This window comes from Ctenocephalides felis, unplaced genomic scaffold, assembly GCF_003426905.1.
Source record: "Ctenocephalides felis isolate EL2017-DRISC unplaced genomic scaffold, ASM342690v1 CF-g0.4_SCAFFOLD_01886, whole genome shotgun sequence".
In the NCBI taxonomy this organism is placed as follows: Eukaryota; Metazoa; Arthropoda; class Insecta; order Siphonaptera; family Pulicidae; genus Ctenocephalides; species Ctenocephalides felis.
Window position 1 is genome coordinate 124,399,389 of NW_020538040.1, and position 24,470 is coordinate 124,423,858.

The 24,470-nt window shown below is 30.5% G+C and overlaps 1 protein-coding gene across 1 annotated transcript in view; it reads left to right on the top strand.

Moving 5' to 3' along the window:
• LOC113375856 (putative inorganic phosphate cotransporter) overlaps nucleotides 1-24,470 on the top strand; it is a 236,291-nt gene that overhangs the window by 39,343 nt on the left and 172,478 nt on the right. The window lies entirely within an intron of this gene.

The window sequence follows — 24,470 nt, forward strand, 5'->3', positions numbered from 1 at the left end:
AGTCCCGGATCTCCACCTTGTGTATCGGGTTTTTTTAAAAGTATTATTTGTACCAGATTTAGATCTTTTGTCCCGGATTGTCCCGGTTTTTCGGGAATCAACCAAAATTATGAAAACAAACGAACATGTGCTATTTTTATTTCAAATGATTTATGAAAAAAATTAAATAGAATATTATACAATGCTCAAAAGCGTGAAAAACATATATATCGATATAAGATATAATATCATAGATAAAAAGTATTGCATATAATCGAATAATAAAGTTCTTACTAAAAGTTCGCAATTCTTGTAAAACAAAACTGTTATTATATACCCCCGTACCAGATTAGCATAACTAAAAATTGCCGTCACTCATACTGAAATCCAGTATTCATGTCAACTAAATAAAACAAATGTACATTTCATATTAAAATTAGTGGGGCGCGTGGCATCGTGCCTTAAGGCAAATTGCTGGAATTTCCCGTACCAATTTTTTTTTTTTTTTAAAAGATTAACATTTTTGAAAAAGATAGATTTTTGAGAAACTATAAATTTTTGTTAAAAATATATTGTTTTGGAAAAAAGACTTTTTGAAAAAAAATGTTTTCTTTAATTTGAAATATTTTGGAAGTTCTGAACTTTTTTTCAAAGCAATCGTACTGCTTTAACCGCATAGAGACAAAATATAGAAGCGCGTAAGCGCCGCGTCGTCGTCTAACGGATCAACATTGGTACGGGACCCATAAGAACGTTAACAAAATTTATACTTATTGTAAAAATCTCTATAAAATATCTGATAATTTCATGTGCATATGTCTAATGATCATTTTTGACCGCCGAATGGCATTTTTTTTACTTTTTTCACTAGATCTCCGAAACCGCTAGACATGCCTCTATGAAAATTGAATCAGTTGTTCATCTTGTCAATACCAGTAAAATGTTTTTTGAATGATTAGAATCGGACACTCCGTTCTCTTAAAAAGTGAGTTACCGTTTGTGGCACTTTTTGCCCCGTATCTTCGAAACGGCTAGACCTGCCTATGCCAAAAACTAATCAGCAGGTCTCCTTATCAACAGCAATCGTGTTTTTTGAATAATTGAAATCGGTTGAACCGTGTTCCAGAAATCATCGACGAAAATTTGTATCCGCGCATACACACACGCACACACACATACATCCATTTTTTCTAAGGTATGCCAAAATGTTCAGAAACTTTTGAAACGTAAAGATATATAAAAATTTTCATTTTCGATTTTTTTGTGATTACTATAATTTACCCTACGGGAAGTTAAAATAAAAATATTTTTATAAATATATTTTCATAAGAAAGATTTTTTTTAATATTATTATATAGAGTGTTCTTAACCATGTAAAACTATTACATTTAAGAAGTACAATGGTAAAGTTTACTCTAATTCAGAGGAATGCACATAGTCGAAGGGATTCGACATGGGACATGAATTGGTATAATTGGTGCTGATTCTGAAGACTTATCACCATGAGAATCGATTGAATCTTAATTGGTTCTCACTTGTAGATATATTTGACTTTCTGAGATCAGGCATAGGATTTCTGACAGTTCAAGAAAGTATGATTTGTCCTATGCCATTACCTGGATTTACTCCATAGTTGAAAGCAAAATCCACTGATTCCAGGATAAATGTGAAAGTCAAGCATCTTCGGATTTAGACATGTGTTTAGATAGCATTTGACGTTTCGATCGATGAGACTTTATGTCGGTGAGCCTTTCTCGCATTGTTTTTATCCGAATGGGGACTGCGATAAGGTGAGCAATCAAGGTGGGGATCAATGGTTGCTGCAGCCTCTCTAGTCGAATGGAGGACGACGATTACCTGCTTTAAGTCATCAATCAAATTTACTTATAATCGGTTTGAAGGTCCATGAACATACTGTCCACACCATAAATTAGCAAACATTAATTAATATAAAGTACATATTAATGAAATTGTAGCAATTTATGAAGTAAAACTTCTTTAGGCGAGACATGGGTGTAAATCCGTACAAATGCAACGGAAATTGTTACGGCAAGGTCAAGTGCCAATGATTCGTCATTCGCTCTCGATGATATGATTTCTATACGGGTCGATTCTGATTGGTCGTATTTATGTGAGGCTTCTTAGTATGCGTGACTTTATACGTGAGTACATCACCGAAAGCGTGACTTTATATGTGCGTACGTCACCGAAAGCGTGAAGCATATTGGTCAATTTCCGGTGTTATGTCAAAACATTTTAAGGTTAAATAGTAGTATAAATCGTGAGGTAATAAAAAATGTCTGGATCGAAAGAATATTTTATCCGGTCCCCTATAAATAATTGTAGTGCAAATAATGAAACAAATGAAAAATCTGCGCTGCGTAAGAAACGTAAGTTTATTGAAGTAATTTGTATTATTCGAGTTTTTAGAGGTTACTATATAATACCTTTGAGGTTATTACTAAAATGGAAAATATTTTTATAGGCAAGACAGATATTACAGTTGCTCAAAGAATGAAACTGTATCGCCAGCGAAATAGTCAAAACAAACAAGCAATCAATAAGCGTATGTTAATTTCAATTACATGAGGTTCTACAAACACAATTACATGATAAGTTAAATTGTAAAAACAATATTTCTTTATTGGAAATTTAGAGAAAGTATACATGTTTCTCTTTTATGATGGCTGTGAAGACTAATTTTAATTTATTATAATAGTAATTAATAGTAATTATAAATATTGATGCAGGTTCAAAGCCTTTTACAAACTCTGAAATCAAAGAAAACAATTGCAGGAAAATAATCAGTTACTGCCAATTTATTAGAAAATCTTGAGCCAGATATCAATTTAGATGTTAATGTCAACACCATTGACATAAGTAAAAATCTTTTTTTGCTATTTGACTCCTGAAAAACGCTTCAACTAATCACATTTAAACATATTATTCTATTATCTTTTTAGATGAAAGTACTGCTGTCACTTTTTCTGATACAGCAACTACATCACGTCAATTGCAAATTGATGATTCTGTATATAATGTGACTAATAATGTGACAAGAACTGATCTTTTGCAAGAGTCAAATAAAGTATTTGAACTTCTATATAAAGACTTCAATTTGTTTAGGAATGCACGAAAATTGTTTGAAAAACAATTAACAAATGATAGCTTTGGCTATGTATGTTTTGTGTGTGATCGAGTTTGGTTTCAAAATGACTTAAAAATATTAAATAAAGCTCTAAAACAAATTCTTAATAATGGTTTTCTGAATATTGATTCAAATAATCAGGTTGGATGTCAGACTTGTGGAAAGGCATTAATTCCGGGTAAAATTTCCACTTTGTGTAAATTTAACGGGTTTGTATTTCCACCATACCAATTTATCTACTTAAACTTGATATTGTATCTGAAAGGTTAATTTCACCTAGATTGTATTTCATGTAAATTAGACGATTGCGACATGCAAATGGACAATTTGAATTATTTGGACAAATTAATGCCTGTTGACGTTAATAATATGGTTAATTTATTACCTCGTAATATTGATGACAATCATTGCATTAACGTTTACATAAGAAAGAAAATGATTCATAGATCAAGCTATGTTCAGGGCTTGATAAATAAAACAAATATAACAGTATGGCTTCAATTTTTGGTTGCAACGGTTAATGTTAATTACACAAAGTTCTTCAAACACAATTACATGATGAGTAAAGATGCAAAAACAATATTTGTTTAGGCGTTGTTTAAAATAATCCACTGTGTGAACAAATATTAGAGGATGTATTAATCAGCTATTACTTCATTTTTCTAATAAAGGTTCATATCTAAATGCGAATTACAATGACAAACCGAGCATGTATTATTTGAAGTATGACTTTAATTATATTATTGTTTTTAAATATTATACATATTTTTAATGCTGTTATAAATATATAATTTATAATTTATCATTATATAAATGTGTATAATGGTTGACACTAATAAATGTGTGCATCACGAGTGTTACCATATTACTAATAAACATTATTCAAAATTGTTATTAATGTATTTATTTTTACTTGACTTAAATTTGCTACTTTGTACAGTAGCAAATAAGTTTCACTTCAATCGCGTGTGATCCACGCGCACTCTTTTTTTTTTAATAATTTTTAGTATCATTCAAAAACATGAATTTTATTGTAATAAAAAACCAGTAAACGATGTGTAAAATATATATTAAAATATGTATAAAATATTGATGTAGTATTTACATTTTTTTCTGTTATGAATGTGAACAGGGCGATAGGGACGTACCGTGAACGAGCGTTGATGAGAATCGTCGAATACTCTCGATTGCTACGTGAGCTCACCACAGACCTTATACATATATATATATATCTTTACAAATAATTTTATTAATGTTGTGCTACCCTTAAATTTATTGTTTGCGGTTTTTATATTATTTTTGCCACAAACTTGATACTATAACCGAAATTCGGTATTCATGTAAAGAAAATAAACTAAATGTACATGTTATATTAAAAAAACTAGTTTATATCGGTATTTGCTTTGAGGCAAGTTACATGAACTTCCCGAAATGTGCAAATAATCGACTGAATCAATAAAAAATAAATCAATTTATAAATGATTAAAGTATTCCGGGTGGATTTATTACACATATTTGAAAACGAACGAACACGTTAACTCGGAGTATTTTCTAAAAACTAATTTTCAAAAATCAATATTTTTTATAATTGAACCAGTTTTTGTAGGACTTTAATAGTTTAGTATGTTTATTAAGACCAAGTACTCTATCGTTATACAAAGTAAATCGTCTAATTTTAATTTTTACAAACGTCAAAAAACTACTCATTTTCTCAAACTTCGATAAATTTTTAAAATTAAACTACTTGTCGTAAGGCCGTAATATTTCAGTAAGCTTTATAAGATCATGATATGTACGCCAAAAAAAGTTCCATAAAAATCGGCTCAAATTTTTTTCAACAGTTAATTACAGGAAAACGGCTCGATAGATTTTCACCTGAAACTAATCAGTATCATTTCCAACTAATAGATTTACTAATGGATTCTGTAGTATAAAGTTTAACACTTTTATTTCCAAATTACAAAGAAACTGAAAAACGACAATCCTCATCGATGTACATCAAATCAGGCGTTTTTCAGAAAACTTCGATTTACGACAAAAAATTTGTTCACGCGCACACACACACACTTTTTCCAATTTTGATCTCATTTGATTCAGAACGGCTTAAAATGTAGAGAAAACAAAAAACATTAAAATTCTACTTCAGGAAGTTAATAAATTTATTTTCATAAGAGAAAATTTTCTCCAACATTCTTATACAAAGTCTAGAAAACTATTCAAAACTATCAAATTTAAAAAGTATAATAGGTAAGCCTGCTCCACATTTCTTTTTCCTACTAATAACTTCAAATCCAGAGAAAAGTTCAAATACAGATGAATAGACACAGTCAGATTGGTGTAATTGGTGCTGGTTCTAAAGACCTATCTTCACCATGCTGATTATGAAAGTCGATTGAATCTTGATTGGTTCTTCTCTTAAGGATAATACTTGCAAATTTTCTAAGATAACGCATATGATTTCAGACAGTTCAAGAAAGTATGACTTGTCCAGTGCCATTACCTGAATTTACTCCATAGTCGAAAGCAAAATCCACTGATTTCACGATAAATGTAAAAGTCAAGCCTCTTCGTTTTACGCGTGTGGTTAGATAGAATTTGACATTTTGATCGATGAGCCTTCATGTTGCTGAGCCTTTCTCGCATTGTTTTTACCGAATAGGAACTGCGATGATGTGGGCAACGAAGGTGGGGATCTATGATTGCTGCTTAATCGATAATTGAATAAAAAACGACGATTACCTTCATCACGTCGCCAATCAAATTTATTTTAGCCTTTCTCGCATTGTTTTTATCGAATAGGGACTGCGATGATGTGGGCAACGAAGGTGGGGATTTATGATTGCTGCTTAATCGATAATTCAATAAAATACGACGATTACCTTCATCACGTCGCCAATCAAATTTATTTTAGCCTTTCTCGCATTGTTTTTACTCGAATAGGGACTGCGATGATGTGGGCAACGAAGGTGGGGATCTATGATTGCTGCTTAATCGATAATTCAATAAAAAACGACGATTACCTTCATCACGTCGTCAATCAAATATATGTTAGCCTTTCTCGCATTGTTTTTATCGAATAGGGACTGCGATGAAATGGGCAATCAAGGTGGGGATCTATGATTGCTGCTTATTCGATAATTCAATAAAAAACGACGATTACCTTCATCACGTCGTCAATCAAATTTATTTTAGTCTTTCTTGCATTGTTTTTATCGAATAGGGACTGCGATGAGGTGGGCAATCAAGGTGGGGATCTATGATTGCTGCTTAATCGATAATTCAATAAAAAACGACGATTACCTTCATCATGTCGCCAATCAAATTTATTTAATTTTGGCTTGGAGCTCCATCAACATACTGTCCACATAATAGTTTAAAGTTGGAAAACTTTAATCAACATGAAGTATCAATTAGATTGTAGCAATTTTTTAATCATTTATAATTTCTAACTTCAAAAGCAACGATTATTGTTCAAAATATGAATACATAAAAACATGTATAAAATATTGACGTAGTATTCACTTTCTTTTGTTTTCTATTATGATTGTGAGCAGGGGCACATACACATAAGTGATTTGTAGAATACTCTCGTCGCCCAATTTAATAAGCACTTATGAACTTGCAGTATGCATTTATCTATTTGAAATTATTTAAATCAATTATAATTTATTTTCATTTCTCGAATGTTTAATTACAGAATTACGGTACGGGTTGTTCCAGCAATTTTCCTTAAAGCATTATGGCATGCACCGCTAGTTTAAATAAAGATCCTAAAGGTATCAATTGAAAAGGAAGTCTAATTAACTTATAGTTAATCGAGTTATAACAGTCAACAATTTAAATACTTTTTGCTTTGAAATACACGCCTGTAAAAATGTCAATAATGTCAATGCACAAAATTACCTACGAATGAAATATTCTAAAAATTAGTTGTATAGAACGCATTATATTTAATGTATTTATAGTTCCTGTTTTAGAACGAGTTTAGCAAGAAAATGATTTGTTTTGTTTATATTTTAAGGCCCGACATTTTTTTAATTACAATATTTGTTACAACTGCTAAATAACATAACATCTAGTAACATTAATGAACAATAACATAAATATAAATAAAATAGAGTACAAAATAAAGGATAGTATTTACATTAAAATGATATCTAAATTATGATGATTTATTATAAAATAAAAGCAAATAATAATAATGAATTTAATAAGTAAAATACGGTCAGACATCGATCATGTTTCATTAAATTACTCTACAAATTGAAAAAGATAAAATTTCAGCTCTGAAAGTTTGTATTAAATTAAACCATTTGATAATGCAATGTAAAATGTAAATTACTAATGTTTATTTTCCACTAATTGTGAATAAACTAACAAAATTTGCTACGAATTTATCGGAGAGTTGATAGTAATATAAATATAATATAAAGGTCCGTGTGTAAAAAGATCTGAAACCGACATCTCAAAAACCAGTAAAGTTAAGCATTGTTGAACAATATTTGAAAGTAGAAAGGAAAAATGTATAACCAGCCATCACTTTGATTCATACGACTTTGCTATCGCGAGATAAACGGTAATTTTTAAAAATCCATGAAAAAAGTATTTTCTTTCCTTGTTAGTTTGTTTCGTTTTGAGCACTGTTGCGTTTTGAGTTTACAAGACCATAATGTAAGATTTTACTATACGTTATTTAATTGTTTTTTAATTAAATATATTGTCAATTTTAAGTTAGATTCAACCTTTTTTTATATAACCACTTCAAAGCTTACGCCTGGGCGAAGTAAAGAAAAACTGCACATTAACCCTGGCAAAGGTGTAAGAAATAAAAAATAGCAAATGAAAAAGTAAATTAGGTTGAGACCTTAATATAAGTTTCAACAATACGTTATTTAATTGTTTTATAAAATGTAATGTTAATTATAAGATAAATTCAAAGTTTTATTTATATAGCGACTTTAAAGCTTACACCTGGGTAGGTGACTATACAAATCAAAAGACCAAAAAAGACTTTGAATGGATTATACCATGTTTTCCACAGAAAGTGGATAAAACTTCCTGTTTGATTGTATTAACAAAATATAATGAAACAAATATTGTTAATATAATTTAAACTAGTGGGGCGCATAGCATCGTGCCTTAAGGCAAATTGCTGGAACTTCCCGTACCGCAATTAAACATTCGAGGAATGAAAAAATAATCAATAATTGTTATGAAGATTTAAAATAAATTATTTATTATAAATACATACTGTAAATTTATAAGTGCTTTTTAAATTGGTTAATGAGCGTATTTTATAAACGTATGTTTACAAGAACCCATTTTTTTAATTAGATTTTTTTGATAATTTAGAAATTTTTTAATAATTTAGATTTTTATTTTTTTTTTAAGTTTAACATTTTTTGGAATCTAAAAAACCTTTTTTTAAATATTTTAAAAATTTGGAAATTTTTGAAAATATTCGATTTTTTTCTAATTTTTGAAATATTCTCAAATTTTTGTAAGAAAATTATTTTTAGTTTTTTGAAATTTAGTTTTTTTGCAAAGGATGAAAAATTTCAAAATTTTTAATTTTTTGAAACTTTGATTTTTTTTGTTGAAAATTTTGTTTTTTTTACTGTTCAATTTCCGGTGTTATGTCAAAACATTTTATATTTAAATACTAGCATAAATCGTGAGTTAATAAAAAATGCCTGGATGGGAAGAATATTTTATCCCGTTCCCATAAATAATTGTAGTGCAAATAATGAAACAAATGAAAAATCTGCGCTGCGTAAGGAACGTAAGTTTATTGAAGTAATTTGTATTATTCGAATTTTTTGAGGTTTTTACTACCTTAATACCTTTGAGGTTATTACTAAAATGGAAAATATTTTTATAGGCAAGACAGATACTACAGTTGCTCAAAGAATGAAACTATATCGCCAGCGATATAGTCAAAACAAACAAGCAGTCAATAATGAAGTTCTACAAGCACAATTACATGATAAGTGAAATTGTGAAAACAATATTTCTTTATTGGAAATTCAGAGAAAGTTTACATGTTTCTCTTTTATGATGGCTATGAAGACTAATTTTAATTTATTATAATAGTAATTAATAGTAATTATAAATATTGATGCAGGTTCAAAGCCTCTTACAAGCTCTGAAAGATCAAGATTACATCGTAAAACAACTGCAGGAAAATAGATCGGTTACTGCCAATTTATTAGAAAATCTTGAGGCAGGTATCAATTTAGATATTAATGTCAACACCATTGACATAAGTAAGAATATTTTTTCGCTATTTAACTCCTGAAAAACGCTTCAACTATTCACATTTAAACATATTCTGTTATCTTTTTAGTACTGCTGCAACTTTTTCTGATACAGCAACTACATCATGTCAATTGCAAATTGATGATTCTGTATATAATGTGACTAATAATATGACAAGAACTGATCTTTTGCAAGAGTCAAATAAAGTATTTAAACTTCCATATGAAGACTTTAATTTGTTTAGGAATGCACAAAAATTGTTTGAAAAACAACTTACAAATGATAGCTTTGCTTATGTATGTTTTGTGTGTGATCGACTTTGGTTTCAAAATGACTTAAAAATATTAAATGAAGCTCAAAAACATTCAAACATTCAAATAATATGGTTGGATGTCAAACTTGTCGAAAGGCATTAAATTCGAGCAAAATTCCCACTTTGTGTAAATTTAACGGGTTTGTATTTCCACCTATACCAAATTATCTATCTAAACTAGATATTATATCTGAAAGGTTAATTTCACCTAGGTTGTGTTTCATGCAAATTAGACGATTGCGACATGCAAGTAGACAATTTGGAATATTCGGCCAAATTATAAATGTACCTGTTGACGTTAATAATATGGTTAATTTATTGCCTCGTCATGTTGATGATGATCATTGCATTCGTTCACATAAAAAAGAAAATGATTCATAGATCAAGCTATGTGCAGGGCTTGATAAATAAAACAAATATAAAAGTACGGTTTAAATTTTTTAGGCAAGACAGATATTACAGCTGTTCAAAGAATGAGATTATATCGCCAGCAAAAAAGTAAAAAAATACAAACAGTCAATGAATGTATGCTAATTTTATTTGCATGAAGTTCTTCAAACACAATTACATGACGAGTAAAGTTTCAAGAACAATATTTGTTTAGGCATTGTTTAACATAAACCACTGAAGGAATATTATAGAATTTATTAATCAGCAATTACTTTATTTCTCTAATTAAGGTTTGTTTCTGAATGCTAATCATAATGACAAACCGATCATGTCATATTACAAGTATGACTTTAATTACATAATTTTTTTCAAATATTATACATATATTTAATGCTATCATAAATATATAATTTATAATTTATCATTATATAAATGTTATCATATAACTGAAGCTGCTTGGAACGCCATAGACAGATTTGCGAGAGATGTGCTAATTGACCTGCTTTCAATGGAAAGAGAAAGGGCAAATAGGACTTCGCACAATTAAAAACTAAGTATAAAATCAAGGTAAGAATTTTAACATTCTAGATCCTCCCCCGACGAAGTAATGACTAACGGCGGTTTCCGTGAAGACCAGAGGCAAGGGCAAAGCGGAGGTTTTAGTCGGTATTAAACCCGGGCAGCATTGAGTCCGACATATCCAGACAAAACACCAGTCTGGGATTCATAAAATCATTTCCTTCGCTATACAAAAAAAAAAAACACACCTCGTATATCCAATTTTTCTAAGGTATGCCAAAATGTTCTGGTATTGAAATAAAAACAATCAACTGAATCTTTACAGTGACAAATGTGTAAAAAATTAGATAATTGTAAATGAAAAAGTATGATAAGTTAAAATTTAAATTTTACAAAACAAAAAGTAACTAGCTATTCCAACTTTGCTGATGAATATTTAGGTATAATCTTTCTAAAAATGTGCCCAGTAAACATATTTTTATATGTAGGCGATAACTGGAAAATTTTCTGAACATATGTCAATATCAGATTGTTTCATATGTGCCATGCATTGTGGTGTATGTTGTTTGGTTTTTATAGTATAATTACTGCAGATTAGTGAATCAACGAACGGTTATTATCAACCGTTTTTCCTTCGTTAACGAATCAACCGTTTCGACGCAACGAAATAACTAGTTTAAAATCAACTGGTTTTGCAATGAGTTGAAATGGCGGTCAGTTAGTTATTATTCAACGATATAAAAATTCGTTCGTTGTCGAACACGAACGTACGCAGGTACCTTTGGAAAAACCTAGGTCTGGCGTCAGAAAGGATCGATTAATCTCTATCAAAATCCTTAGGCTACTATTATAATATTGCAGATGTACGGATATTAAAAGAAATTTTCAACAAGCGTCAAGTCGTTTAATGTTAGAAAATCAATTACAGTTTTTATAGTTTTTCAATGGTTAATATTTTTATCATGAAAGTCTCACAACATTTGCCTTGTAATTCTTTTTTTAAACCAAACCTGAAAATTGATTTTTTATTTTTCATAACTTTGCTATTTTTATATAACATGTAAATTCGATGTTTTAGTATATTTATAGCTTTGCCGTAACGAAAATATTTAAGTTTTTAAAATTAAACCTTAGTATTAATTATATTTGTGACAACTCACATTTAATTCTTTTTATTCGACAAATCAGTCAACTTGACATTTTATAAAAACAAACTTGATATTACGACCTTTTAATGAAACAGTTATTTCAACTATCAGTTTCTTATCGCCGCCAGCGTTGAATCGTTAAAAATAATTATAGTTGAAGAATAACTAGTTATTTAACTAGTTGACGAAAACTCGTTAACCGTTTTGTTTCGTTGACGGCAAAACCGTTAACGACCCACCTCTACTGCAGATATGCTTATAAGCTTATATTGGGATACTGAATGGAATATTACACTCCAAAATGCATCTAATATGTGCGGAATTTTCCATCTTAATAACTAGATGTAACAGAATGCACTTATTATTTATATTTATAGGTAAAACACAGCAACGCGTGATCGAGATAATTTGATGGTCATATGTCCAATGATAATTTTTCACCACAAAATAGCATATTTTTAAACATTCTTTCTGTATCTTTGCAACCGCTGGACCTGTCACTTCAAAAATTAAGACAATTTTTTATTTCGTCAATAGAAGTAAGATATGTTTTGAATCATTTAAATTTGCGCGTTCTTCTACCACAAACAGAATTCCCATTTTTGCGACTCCTTGCAAACGTCTCTTCGAAACGTTTGCAGCTGCCTTTGCCAAAAACGAATCAACACAAATCAAAGGTTTTTTGGAATCAAAGGTTTTTTGGTTAATAATCATTAAAATCGGTTGATACGTGTTCTTATATATTCAGACAAGAAATTGTATCCGCGTGCTCAAATAACATCAAAAGAAGATTTTGTTATCAGCTTAGAAAAATTTTTGACCACTCACTATAAATTATTAGAGTTTAGTAGCTATGTTATCGAAAACTTGTTTTATGTTGAGAATTCTTAAATCAATAGTCATTTTAAATGACATTTCCTCAATTTCTAGTCGCATCCCGCATACAGAACACAATTCTAAGGATTTTCGTTATCATTCCATAAAATAAATTCAAATTACGAAAAAGAACGTTAAGAATAACATTTTTGCTTAGCCGTTGTCGAAATCGCTTTTGACAATTTAAAGTTCTCACCTCTGAATATTTGTTCTAATCACTTTGTCATTCATAAAGAATAATCCTGAACGCATAAACATGCCTTGCTATTGCTATTATAAAACAAGATATTTCATTATTAATGGACCAACTTTAAACTAGGAACTTCTTTTAACTTGATTGATGGCTTAAAACTATGATATTTTATTTACTACCACTTACTAGCAGAGAATGCTAACAAGTTGTTTACAATCATTTGCTTACAAATTAGTAGATACCCCCAGCGGCGTATCTAGTAGAGCTAATATAATAAAAAAACAACTAAAAACAAAAAGGAGGAAAAACAATAAACTGCAGTTATATTATATTATAGTTAATTAAACTATATTAGGTCTCCAGGTATTTTTCTTTTAAGCCTTGTCGGCTGATCTTCCTGGTATAAATGACATGCTAGTTAGTTAGGATAGAGGTCTATTATGTTCTTATGGTTAATGGCAACCATTGATATATGTTCTTGAATTGTAGGCATGCCTGTGACTTTGTGGAGAATCCATGTTGGCATGAACAAACCACACCGTTTAATTTTTCCCGCAGAAATTTGTTTTGTGCACGTTGTATTATATTGCTCTTATTAGCAGTACCGCAAAGTTGAATTCCGTAGGCCCACATGGGTTTGATCACCGCCTTATATTTTTTATTTGCATAGTTTTATTGCCAATCAAAATAACCGCCTTATATATAAGTAATTAGTTGTAAGTTTGTAATTCTGATTTTCTGTTTAGGAGTCAATAATAATATTTGAATATTAGATCTATTTGTTCGTGTGTTGTATTCTCTATGTGTATTTTCCAGTTCAGTTTTTTGTCTAAAAATGCATAAAATAAAGTTTTCATTCTCAGCATAGAGTTGTATGTTATTGTGAGCATTCTAATAACTTTTCTTAGAAGTTCTTTTAACATTTTCTAGAATTTGCTTTTGTATTTCTTGACTTACTTCAACCACAGCAAAAAGATTAACATTATGAGTTACTAGCGACAGCGGGTCCTGAAGAAAATCATAAATGAATTGTTTATGAAATGTGAGGCGCAGGCGTTCGGCGTTTGCATCAGTTTTTTAATCGAGGAATTCGTACAATTGGTCTTTTTAATTTTTTCGTTGCTTTCCAAAGAGAATAATTTGTTTCACTACTTGCAGAAAGATTATGTAAGTAATTTTCAAAAGAATCATTTTTATAATTATTTATTAAATTTTTCAGGTCTCTGCACGCACTTTTAAATTTTTTTTTATCTTCCGGTGATCTAGTTATTTGCCAAATTCTTCTTAATTTCCTTTCCTGTGCAATGATTTTTTTAATATCTATGAGCACAGAGTGACTGTGAATTATGATTTAGAATAGGAGTCGATATTTTAGCTGCTGTAATTAGTGTATTTGTAAAGTTGTTGATACCGATATTCAAATCATTCTCACTTTTTAGTGGAATATTCCAGTTGATGTTGTTTTCGATGTATTCTGGGAAAAGATGCCAATCGGTAAATTTGTTTGTAAGCAAACTCATAACTTTGGTTGGAGTATGTGTGGAGTATTTAAGAAATACAGGTGAATGGATCAGAACTAAGATCTAGGCTTGAATTTATTTAGGTCTGGAATTTTGTTCAAATCAGTTGGCCAGTATGAGGGCTCACCCGTAGAAAATGTCCGGTGATTATTATTATTAATTGTATTATACAATTGATGGCCTCTAGGTGTTATTAGTCTAGATCTCCAAAATTTGTGCTTAGCGTTATAATCACCTCCCGCAATGAACAAATTTCCAAGGCAAATAAAATGTAAACTGATTTTCAGATGGCATACACTTTGCTTTTTAAAAAACCCCATAAGAAAAAGTCTGGTGCAGTCAAATCGGGCGATCTTGGATAGTCGATATCCAATACATGACTGAAATTATATTGGAATAACCTTTACAAATAGCCTTTATGCACGCAATCGGTTGAAATCTGTCAAAGATATTCAATGTTTCCATTGACCATATATTGATGGCGCACCATGTAGTTTACTTGTCTACCTGTCCACCTGCCTACCTGCCTTCTCATACCAATATTTTTTAATATATATGAATCAATAATAATGATTTGTAATGATCATTTCAGATCACCAAATGCAATTTTTTTACTGTAATTCCGAAACTGCTGAACCTGTCTTTCTTTTCAATTACTCCTTCACTTTTTCAATTCTTATTCATTCCGTCTATACAAATAAAATGTTGTTTGAACCATTCGAATCAATCAATAAAAATATTCTGTTCTCACAAAAACTGTCATTTTTTGCACACTTTGCTTTGTATCTCCGAAATAGCTAATCTTATGTTTATTTATCTGTGGCTAAACCCATCTTTGCCAAAAACTAATCAGCACGTCTCTCCCAATCAATAGGAGTCAAATGTTTCTTGAATCATACAAATCGATTGATACGTGGCTTCGAAATCATGGACAAAACTTTGTATCCATACATACACATACACATACATGATGTATGTGTATGTGTTTGCATGGATACTAATAAAAAGTGGATGTATGATACATAAGGTATGCCAAAATGTGCAGCACATCTTGAAACGTGAAGATATGCAAAAATTTCAATTTCGATTTTTTTGTGATTTTTATAACTTACCCTATGGAAAGTTAAAGGCAATAAGATACTACAAATGTATGAACATATAATTAATAAAGGGTATGGGCGCATTGCCATACAGAATCGGCCCCACCCTGGTATTTAAATAATTTATACGCCATTTTATAGGTCTATTTGATAAAAACCGATATATCAATTTTCAACATTGTACCTCATCTTAAGGACGAGATATCATTGAAAATATGCCAAAGTGGCCCCTTCTTTCAAACTCACTTTTTGGCGTAACCATAAAAGATAACGAAAAAATTTGTACGTGATTCTACTCACATTGGCTCAGACCACATTATGTAGAACAATCGATTCCAAAAAATCGTTTACTATTAGTTGAAAAAGACAAAATAATTTTTCAATTGATTATTTCGGGTAGTGCATTTATTTGGACCACTTTCTAATTAGCGTTATTCGAAAGCCTATTGTTTTTTCTTTGAGTACTGCAAATATTGTTCAAATCAATTTAGTGGAACGCATTGGAAAATTGAAAATAACAGAGCAAGTACACCCGCGCGTAACGCTAATAGCACCCTGCAATTGCATAGAGTTCGTTCGGACGCAAAACAGTGCGCGATGCGCCGAAACGATTCTTAAGAAATTCTGAATGCAAAACTATTTATTTTATAGTTATATATGTATATATACATATGAAATGATGATATAATGAAACATTTTAGTTTCAACAAACACAAAAAAACTTTTTTTTTTAATGATAGTTGTAACATTGTGACAATAAAGCCCTTATTGTGACCATTCTTTATCAGTACTACAATTTCATTTGATGTAAAAAAATATATACCTCTAATAAAATATAGCTGAATGTACTTTGTATAGTTTGCTATGAAAAATAAATAAAAGAAAATTCATGTAGAAGCTTTTTGTATAGTACTTCAGTAATTTACAAAAATTATCACTGAAAGTATTCCAATAATCATTATTTTTATAATATAAAATATATTAATTAATTTATTTCGAAAATTATATTATTTATTTATAAATATAATATTTGTATCTTTTGTGTGGTTTATGCGAAAGATCGTGTTTTTTTAACTAATTTTGTATTAGCTAATTCGCATCTACTTATAATATAGTGACATTTTAAATGCATTTAATTTCAGTATATATTTTTAACTTTCCGCAAGTAAGTTATTGTAATCGTTCAAAAATCGCAATCGAAAATGTTTGCACATCTTCACGTTTCGAAGGTTTCTGAACATTGTGGAATACAATAGAAAAAAATTATATGTGTGTATGTGTATTTGTGTTATATTTCGTGTATGAATGATGTAATGAACATTCGATTCCTTTTGATGAGGAGACGTACTGATTAGTTTTTAACAAATACAAGTCGGAGATACGGAGCAAAGATAGAAACCGAGTTTTCAAGAGAACGAAAAATTCGATTTAAATGAATCAAAAAAGCTTTTGCTTTTTTGGACGACAAGATTGTTTTTTTTTTTTAAAAAAACATATTTTTTTTAATTCTCAAAAATTATTATTGAAAATAATTCGAATCAAATAAATAATTTTAATTTTGCTATTCAGTTTATGCAATTTCTAATTACGCTTCATTAAGTTTTGTTCATTCACTTTTCAGGCTAACATATTTAAACGCCATCGTTCAATTTAAGAGCACTTTTATTTTGTCTATAAATTCGAATAATAAAAGTTACAGTATTTATAATAATATATTTGAAAGCATTCAATATTCTTATTTCATTATAGTACGGGAAGTTCCAGTAATTTGCCTTAAGGCACGATACACCACTAGTTTTAGTGATTTAATTAATATAGTAAAACTAATGTCTAAAAATTTCAAACTACGTGAATTTATACATATACGAGTATAACTATAAAATAAATATTTTCGCATTCAGAATTTCTTAAGAATCGTTTCGGCGCATCGCGCACTGCTTTGCGTCCGAACGAACTCTATGCAATTGCAGGGTACTATTAGCGTTACGCGCGGGTGTACTTGCTCTGTTCTTTTCAATTTTCCAATGTGTTCCACTAAATTGATTTGAACAATATTTGCAGTACTCAAAGAAAAAACAAAAGGCTTTCGAATAACGCTAATTAGAAAGTGGTCCAAATAAATGCACTACCCGAAATAATCAATTAAAAAACTATTTTGTCTTTTTCAGCTAATAGTAAACGATTTTTTGGAATCGATTGTTCTACATAATGTGGTCTGAGTCAATGTGAGTAGAATCACGTAAATCATTTATAAATACATTTATAAATTGACCACAGCAAATAAATCAAGGTTATGGACAGATAAATAAACTATTTCATATGAACAAATAACAATTACTCATCTCATGGTGAAACTATCGATAAGAAAATCATATGTCAAAATTAATTTTTATTTGTATCAAATTTATTTATTATATATAATCCATGTTAATTACGTAAATACTTGGTTTCACTCGTTTCATGTTTTCAAAATTTATTCAATTTAAATTTTATTACCAAAATTAGTTTTTTTTTAAATTTATGTAAAATTAGTTCAACTTACACAATCAATAATCTATTTCATTGACAACTAAAAACTTTCGGTCTTTTATAGATGAAACAAGTCGTCACTATTGTTCACCTTGAATTTTAGTCCATTATATGTTAATAGTGCAAAACTATATAACGATATTTAACTTGCATCAACATTTTTTGAAGCTTAAAAAAATGACAATGAAGATCTTCAGAAATTGTAAATGTGCTATTGAGAATATGATTTTGTACTTGCCAGTAGGCCAACCATTTTGTGAAGATGCTCTAAAGTGTACGTCTATGGATTAAAATTAACGCCATAAGAATCGACCTAATTTTTTTCGGCAAAAAAAAGTTCTCTATATAAATGTTTAAACTTACTCTTCTTGCTTAAAACTTAAATTAATATTGTCTGATATTTTAAAGTTCACAGTTCAGTACAATAAAAGCAACGCCTAAATATATTTAAAATAAAATACATTTCTATGCAATGAACTAAAAATCATTAATATATTCTGCACAAGAATTGTTAATTAACTTCCCGTAGGGCAAGTTATAGTAATCGCAAAAAAATCAAAAATGAAAATTTTTATATATCTTTAGGTTTCAGAGGTTTCTGAACATTTTGGCATACCTTAGAAAAAATGGATGTATGTGTGTGTGTGTGTGTGTGTGTGTGTGTGTGTATGTGTGTGTGTATGTATGTACGTGTGTGTATGTATGTGCGGATACAAATTTTCGTCGACGATTTCGGGAACACGAATCAACCGATTTGAATAATTCAAAAAACATTCGATTCGTGTTGATAAGGAGACGTGCTGATTAGTTTTTGGCAAAAGCAGGTCTAGCCGTTCCTAAGATACGGGGCAAAAAGTGCCGAAAACGGTATCTCAGTTTTTAAGAGAACGGAGCGTCCGATTTGAATAATTCAAAAAACATTTCACTTGTATTGACAAGATGAAGAATCGATAAAATTTTTATGGAGGTAGGTCTAGCGGTTTCGGAGATATGGAAGAAAAAGTAAAAAAATGAGCCATTTGGCGGTCAAAAATGATCATTAGACATATGCACATCAAATTATCAGATATTTTATAGAGATTTTAACAATAAGCATACATTTTATTAACATTCCTATGGGTTCCGTACCAATGCTTATGCGTTAGACAGCGACGCGGGGTTTACGCGCTTTATATTTTGTCTCTATGCAGTTAAAGCAGTACGATTGCTTTGAAAAGAAAGTTCAGATCTTGCACAATATGTCAAAATAAAGAAAAAAAAATTTTTTTCAAAAAAAAAAAAAATTAAAATTTTTTTTAAAAAAAAAAATTTTTTTTCAAAAAAAAGTAATTTTTTGTCCAATTTATAGTTTCTCAAAAATCTTATTTTTTCAAAGTAAATTTTCTTCAAAAATGTTAATCGTTTTTAAAAAAATAATAATTTTTGGTACGGGAAGTTCCAGCAATTTGCCTTAAGGCACGATGCCTTAATTGCCTTAAGACAGAATTCCACTTACAGCTAGTTTATTCCGCCAAATTGCCGAGTATTTGCAAATATCATTACAAAATTCTTCAGCAATGAGACAAATCCAAACACTTTTTCAGATCCGAATCTGAATTTGTGAGGGATGGTGGTCAGTTATCAAAGATACAGGAATTGTCGGAGATTGACAAAAGAATTGTGCATTTAAAAGTCCTTGAGAAGGATCTTTAAATTTGTCACTTAATTATTGCCGAAGTGGTAAGAGAAAAGATAAAAGCAATTAGTAATTCATAAAAATATTCATGTAATTGATTTGTACTATATATATATATATATATATATATATATATATATATATATATATATATATAATATAAATATATGTATTAGTAACATGCCGACTCAAAAACTTCCCGATTCGAATCAGAAAAAAATCTGATATATACGGACAAAAAAATCATGGGTGTATTTATTTAGTAAAAGTGATCAAAATTTATAATCAAAATTGTTAGTTTAACCAATATAACCGACAAAGTAAAAATTGTAAACATAAATTACTATCAAAATATATATTCTGAAAATGTTTTTTTTTTTTTTATTAATTAATAAACAGCAATCAAATTTTATAAGCTATTCTGCTATGACTAAAAATTATTAAAAATGATTTAATTTTGAAGGTGGTTGAAACATATCTTCATATTAATTTACAATAATCGATTACCAAACAATTGTGCATCACCAAAGCATATAAAATAATATTTGGGATCATGGGTTGATTGTTTATTTTACTATATAATCAGTAAAAGATCAGATTTAAACTGAGAGCTGAAAATTAATTTCATTTGTAAATTTGCCATATGATTTACTGGCTTTCTGGTGTTTAGTAATTGTTTCAAAAAAGAATTATATTGAAAGATTCCCGAAAATCGTTTCATAATTTTGAGTGGTCTAATCTTATAACATTTAAAATCTAAAACACTTAATTATTATCAAAATTGGGTATTGATATTTCACGAACAAAATCGCTCTCAGCGCTCCGTAAAATAAATCGACGACGCATTGTATCTGTTTCGAAGTCGCTTGAAGTCATATTGCTCGAGCCACTTGAAGTCGATTCATGCGGTTTGAGTCATATGAAGTCGATTGGAGTCGGTTGATATATTTAAGCGTATTAAATTCGGGTGGCTCGCATGATTTAATTCATGATTTATTTTTTATATTTATGTTATTTATTATTACTATTTTTTATATATTATTAAATTGAATTAAATTAAAACATTTTTTTTATATTTATGAAAAATTTGTGTTTATACATATTTTATCACAGTACATATTTAGCGCCTTGATACGATTTGATTCGATTCAAGTAAAATCTGATTCGAATCAAGTCGTGAAAGACTTGGTTCGAATGATTCCAATGACTTAATTCGACTTGGCACATCACTAATATATATATATATATATATATATATATATATATATATATATTAGAGTGGGCCAATTTTTTGCATATTGAGGCACCTCGCTAATTTAACTTTTTACATCATTTGAAACAATATTGTAAAAAAAAGCATAACCCGCAAATGAATTTAAAGTCAGCGAAAAATTTCAAACATTTTTTAATTTAAAGTAAAAATTGAAAAATCTCATGAAAAATATATTATGACATATATCGAGTTATACATCATTTTATTCGTAATTTTATTCTGCATCTTTCGTACGAACAAAGTTTGTTTGTATCTTTTACGGTTTAGACAGTATAAGGCAATCTGTGTAGTTGTTAACTTGTCAAAATGCAAAGTGCGGATAGGTTAGAGCAACACTCCTCACGATTCGACATTTCTCTAAAGAAAACATATAAACTATTATACATCGTTAGAAAGGTCTCAAAATTCTTAGTTTTTTTCCCATACATCGCAACTTCGAATTCCGAACGGTGTGGCCTACAGGCGAGTTGCCGTCGTAAAATTTCAGGAAAATCGGAAAATCTCGAGAAAATTATATGAACACACTTAACCATTCCTATACCATTTTATTCATAATTTTATTCTGCATCTTTCGTACGAACAAAGTTTTGTCGTATCTTTTACGGTTTTGATGTTATAGAGCAATATGTGAAGATGTTAACTTGTCAAAATGCAAAGTGCGGCTAGGTTGGAGCAATACTCCTCACGATTCGATATTTCTCTAAAGAAAACATATAAACTATTATACATCATTAGAAAGGTCTCAAAATTCTTAGTTCTTTTTCCATACATCACAACTTCGAATTTTGCACGGTGTAGCCTACAGGCGAGTTGCCGTCGTGAAAATTTGGAAAATCGGAAAATCTAGAGAAAATTATATGAACACACCTAACCATTTATATACCATTTTATTCATAATTTTATTCTGCATCTTTCGTACGAACAAAGTTTTTTCGTATCTTTTACGGTTTTGATGTTATAGAGCAATATGTGAAGATGTTAACTTGTCAAAATGCAAAGTGCGGCTAGGTTGGAGCAATACTCCTCACGATTCGATATTTCTCTAAAGAAAACATATAAACTATTATACATCATTAGAAAGGTCTCAAAATTCTTAGTTCTTTTTCCATACATCACAACTTCGAATTTTGCACGGTGTAGCCTACAGGCGAGTTGCCGTCGTGAAAATTTGGAAAAATCGGAAAATCTAGAGAAAATTATATGAACACACCTAACCATTTATATACCATTTTATTCGTAATTTTATTCTGCATCTTTCGTACGAACAAAGTTTTTTTGTATCTTTTACGGTTTAAGAGAAAATCGAGGAAAACTGGTTTGAACATTTATTGTAAAATTAGAAAATTTAAACAAATAATTATAAAAAATAATATAACTATATATAAATTCGTTTTATATTCATTGAGATCTATAAAAATCAATAAATACATAATTTTATACAAAAGTTTAAAAAAACCCAAAAAACACCTAAAAACTCAATAATTAACTATAATTCATATTGTCCATATATATAAAACTGTTTGAACATCTAACAAAATTTTCGACAAAAATTTTTCTATCATAAGGGTTCACAGTTCGAAATTTTCCCAGACTTTTGTCTTGACGATTCACACCGTAACCCGGAGCGACGCCTCGCCGCAGGTCAAAATCACGTCGCTTGGGACTCAGTCTAATACTTACGCTGTGGCCGCGCGCCTTATATAGGGGAATAGGTCGTGTCGAGTGCGATGCGAGCAAGCTCAGGCTAAAGTACGCTATGTTGTTCGGGCGGGTACGGATATCATTCCCCGGTGTAGTTTTTACATCATATTCGATACTTTTAGTCTGTCAATGATATATTAGCGTAACTTTTAATAATGTTGTGAGCCACATCTAGAATTATATACCCCGTATATATTCGGATGCTGGTTTGCGGCTATAGATAACTGGTGGTAGGATCATTCGTTTTTAAACGTTCGATCAGAGAGAGTTGAAATTATTTGGGTCTGCGGACCGCAAATATGAAATCTATATATTTTAATAATATAGAATTTTACAAATTGACTACGGTCAAATATATGTGAATATAGCAGAACTAGCAAAGCTTCTCGCAGCGATGGTCTTTCGTTTTATGAACGTTTGATCGGAGCGAGTTGAAATTATTTGGGTCTGCGGACCGCAAATATAAAATCTATATATTTTAATAATATAGGATTTTACAAATTGACTACGTCAAATATATGTGAATATAGCAGAACTACAAAGCTTCTCGCACGAGGATCTTTCGTTTTATGAACGTTTGATCGGAGCGAGTTGAAATTATTTGGGTCTGCGGACCACAAATATGAAATCTTGTGATTACTCGACAAATTATTGCTGTAATCAAGTGCGCTCCTATAGTATAATATACTGTGGGCAAAAGCTTCTGGCAATGATCATTCGTTTCATTAACGTTTGACCGGAGCTAGTCGCAAAATATTGCGCAGTGTGCAAAAGCAGCGTGACGCAGTTTACAACCGCTTAGCGCTCTTATGCATTGTGTGAGAGCACTGCCATGTATATCTGCTCGGTATCGCCAGATGCCTGAGCGAATGACGAAGTTCGTTGTGAAAACGGCGTTCTTTTTGAATATTATACTTTAAACGCATAGCTCAATCAATTCTTTGGGCGCTAGATGAAAGTCTAGTGTTTTAAAGTCGATTGTAGTAAACGCTTGCGTTAGTATTCTATATACTCTGCACATTTTATTCAAATTGTGCGAATTTGAACATTCGCTTCATTGCGTTGTTTTAAGAAAATGAAAAATCAGCGAAAGCAGATTTTTCAATCTCACACACAGTGAAATATTCATATTTCAATTTTAAAGCGAGGACGTTTGTTTTTGGACCACAACGTGCTCTAAAATTGCTAAAGTGGTTGCGCGTCCTAGAGAATTTATTTCTTGCGACCCGCCATATAGCCTGTCCAGACCATCGCGGTGATGGTTCGCACGGTAACCCGAGGCGACCCGTCGCTGCAGGTCAAACTGTCGTAGACCGTGTCTAGAATAATATACGCCGTATATGTTCGGATGTCGGTTTACGGCCGGGTTCTGGACCTTATTTATAAGTGTTCAACCATACTGTACAGCATATCCGCGGGCATGTGTCGTTGACGCAAAGACTCTTATGCGGAAAATAAAATATACAAATGCAATCAACTCAATACTCTCCGAGCGAGAATAAAAGTTAGTTATAACGATGAATTCTTATAATGAATTCGCCCCGACGTTTTCAATCTAACGAAGGGTAAAGAGACTGTTTGAAATTAACTGGGTCTGCGGACCGCAAATTTCATGTACGGACCGCCGTTTCGACGGTTGTTAAAGGTCTAGCCTCTGTGTAAGCGCAGAATATATAAAATATCAAGTCGCGATGTAAACTGTTCGTCATGTCCAGGGAATATCGTACGACTCAGATATATATGTAAGAAAATTCGTTGTTTAGAAATATTCATCGAACTTTTCTATACAAAGTGTGGTCTCTCGGGTGACGCCGAGGGACATTTACGCACTATGCTATTATATATATA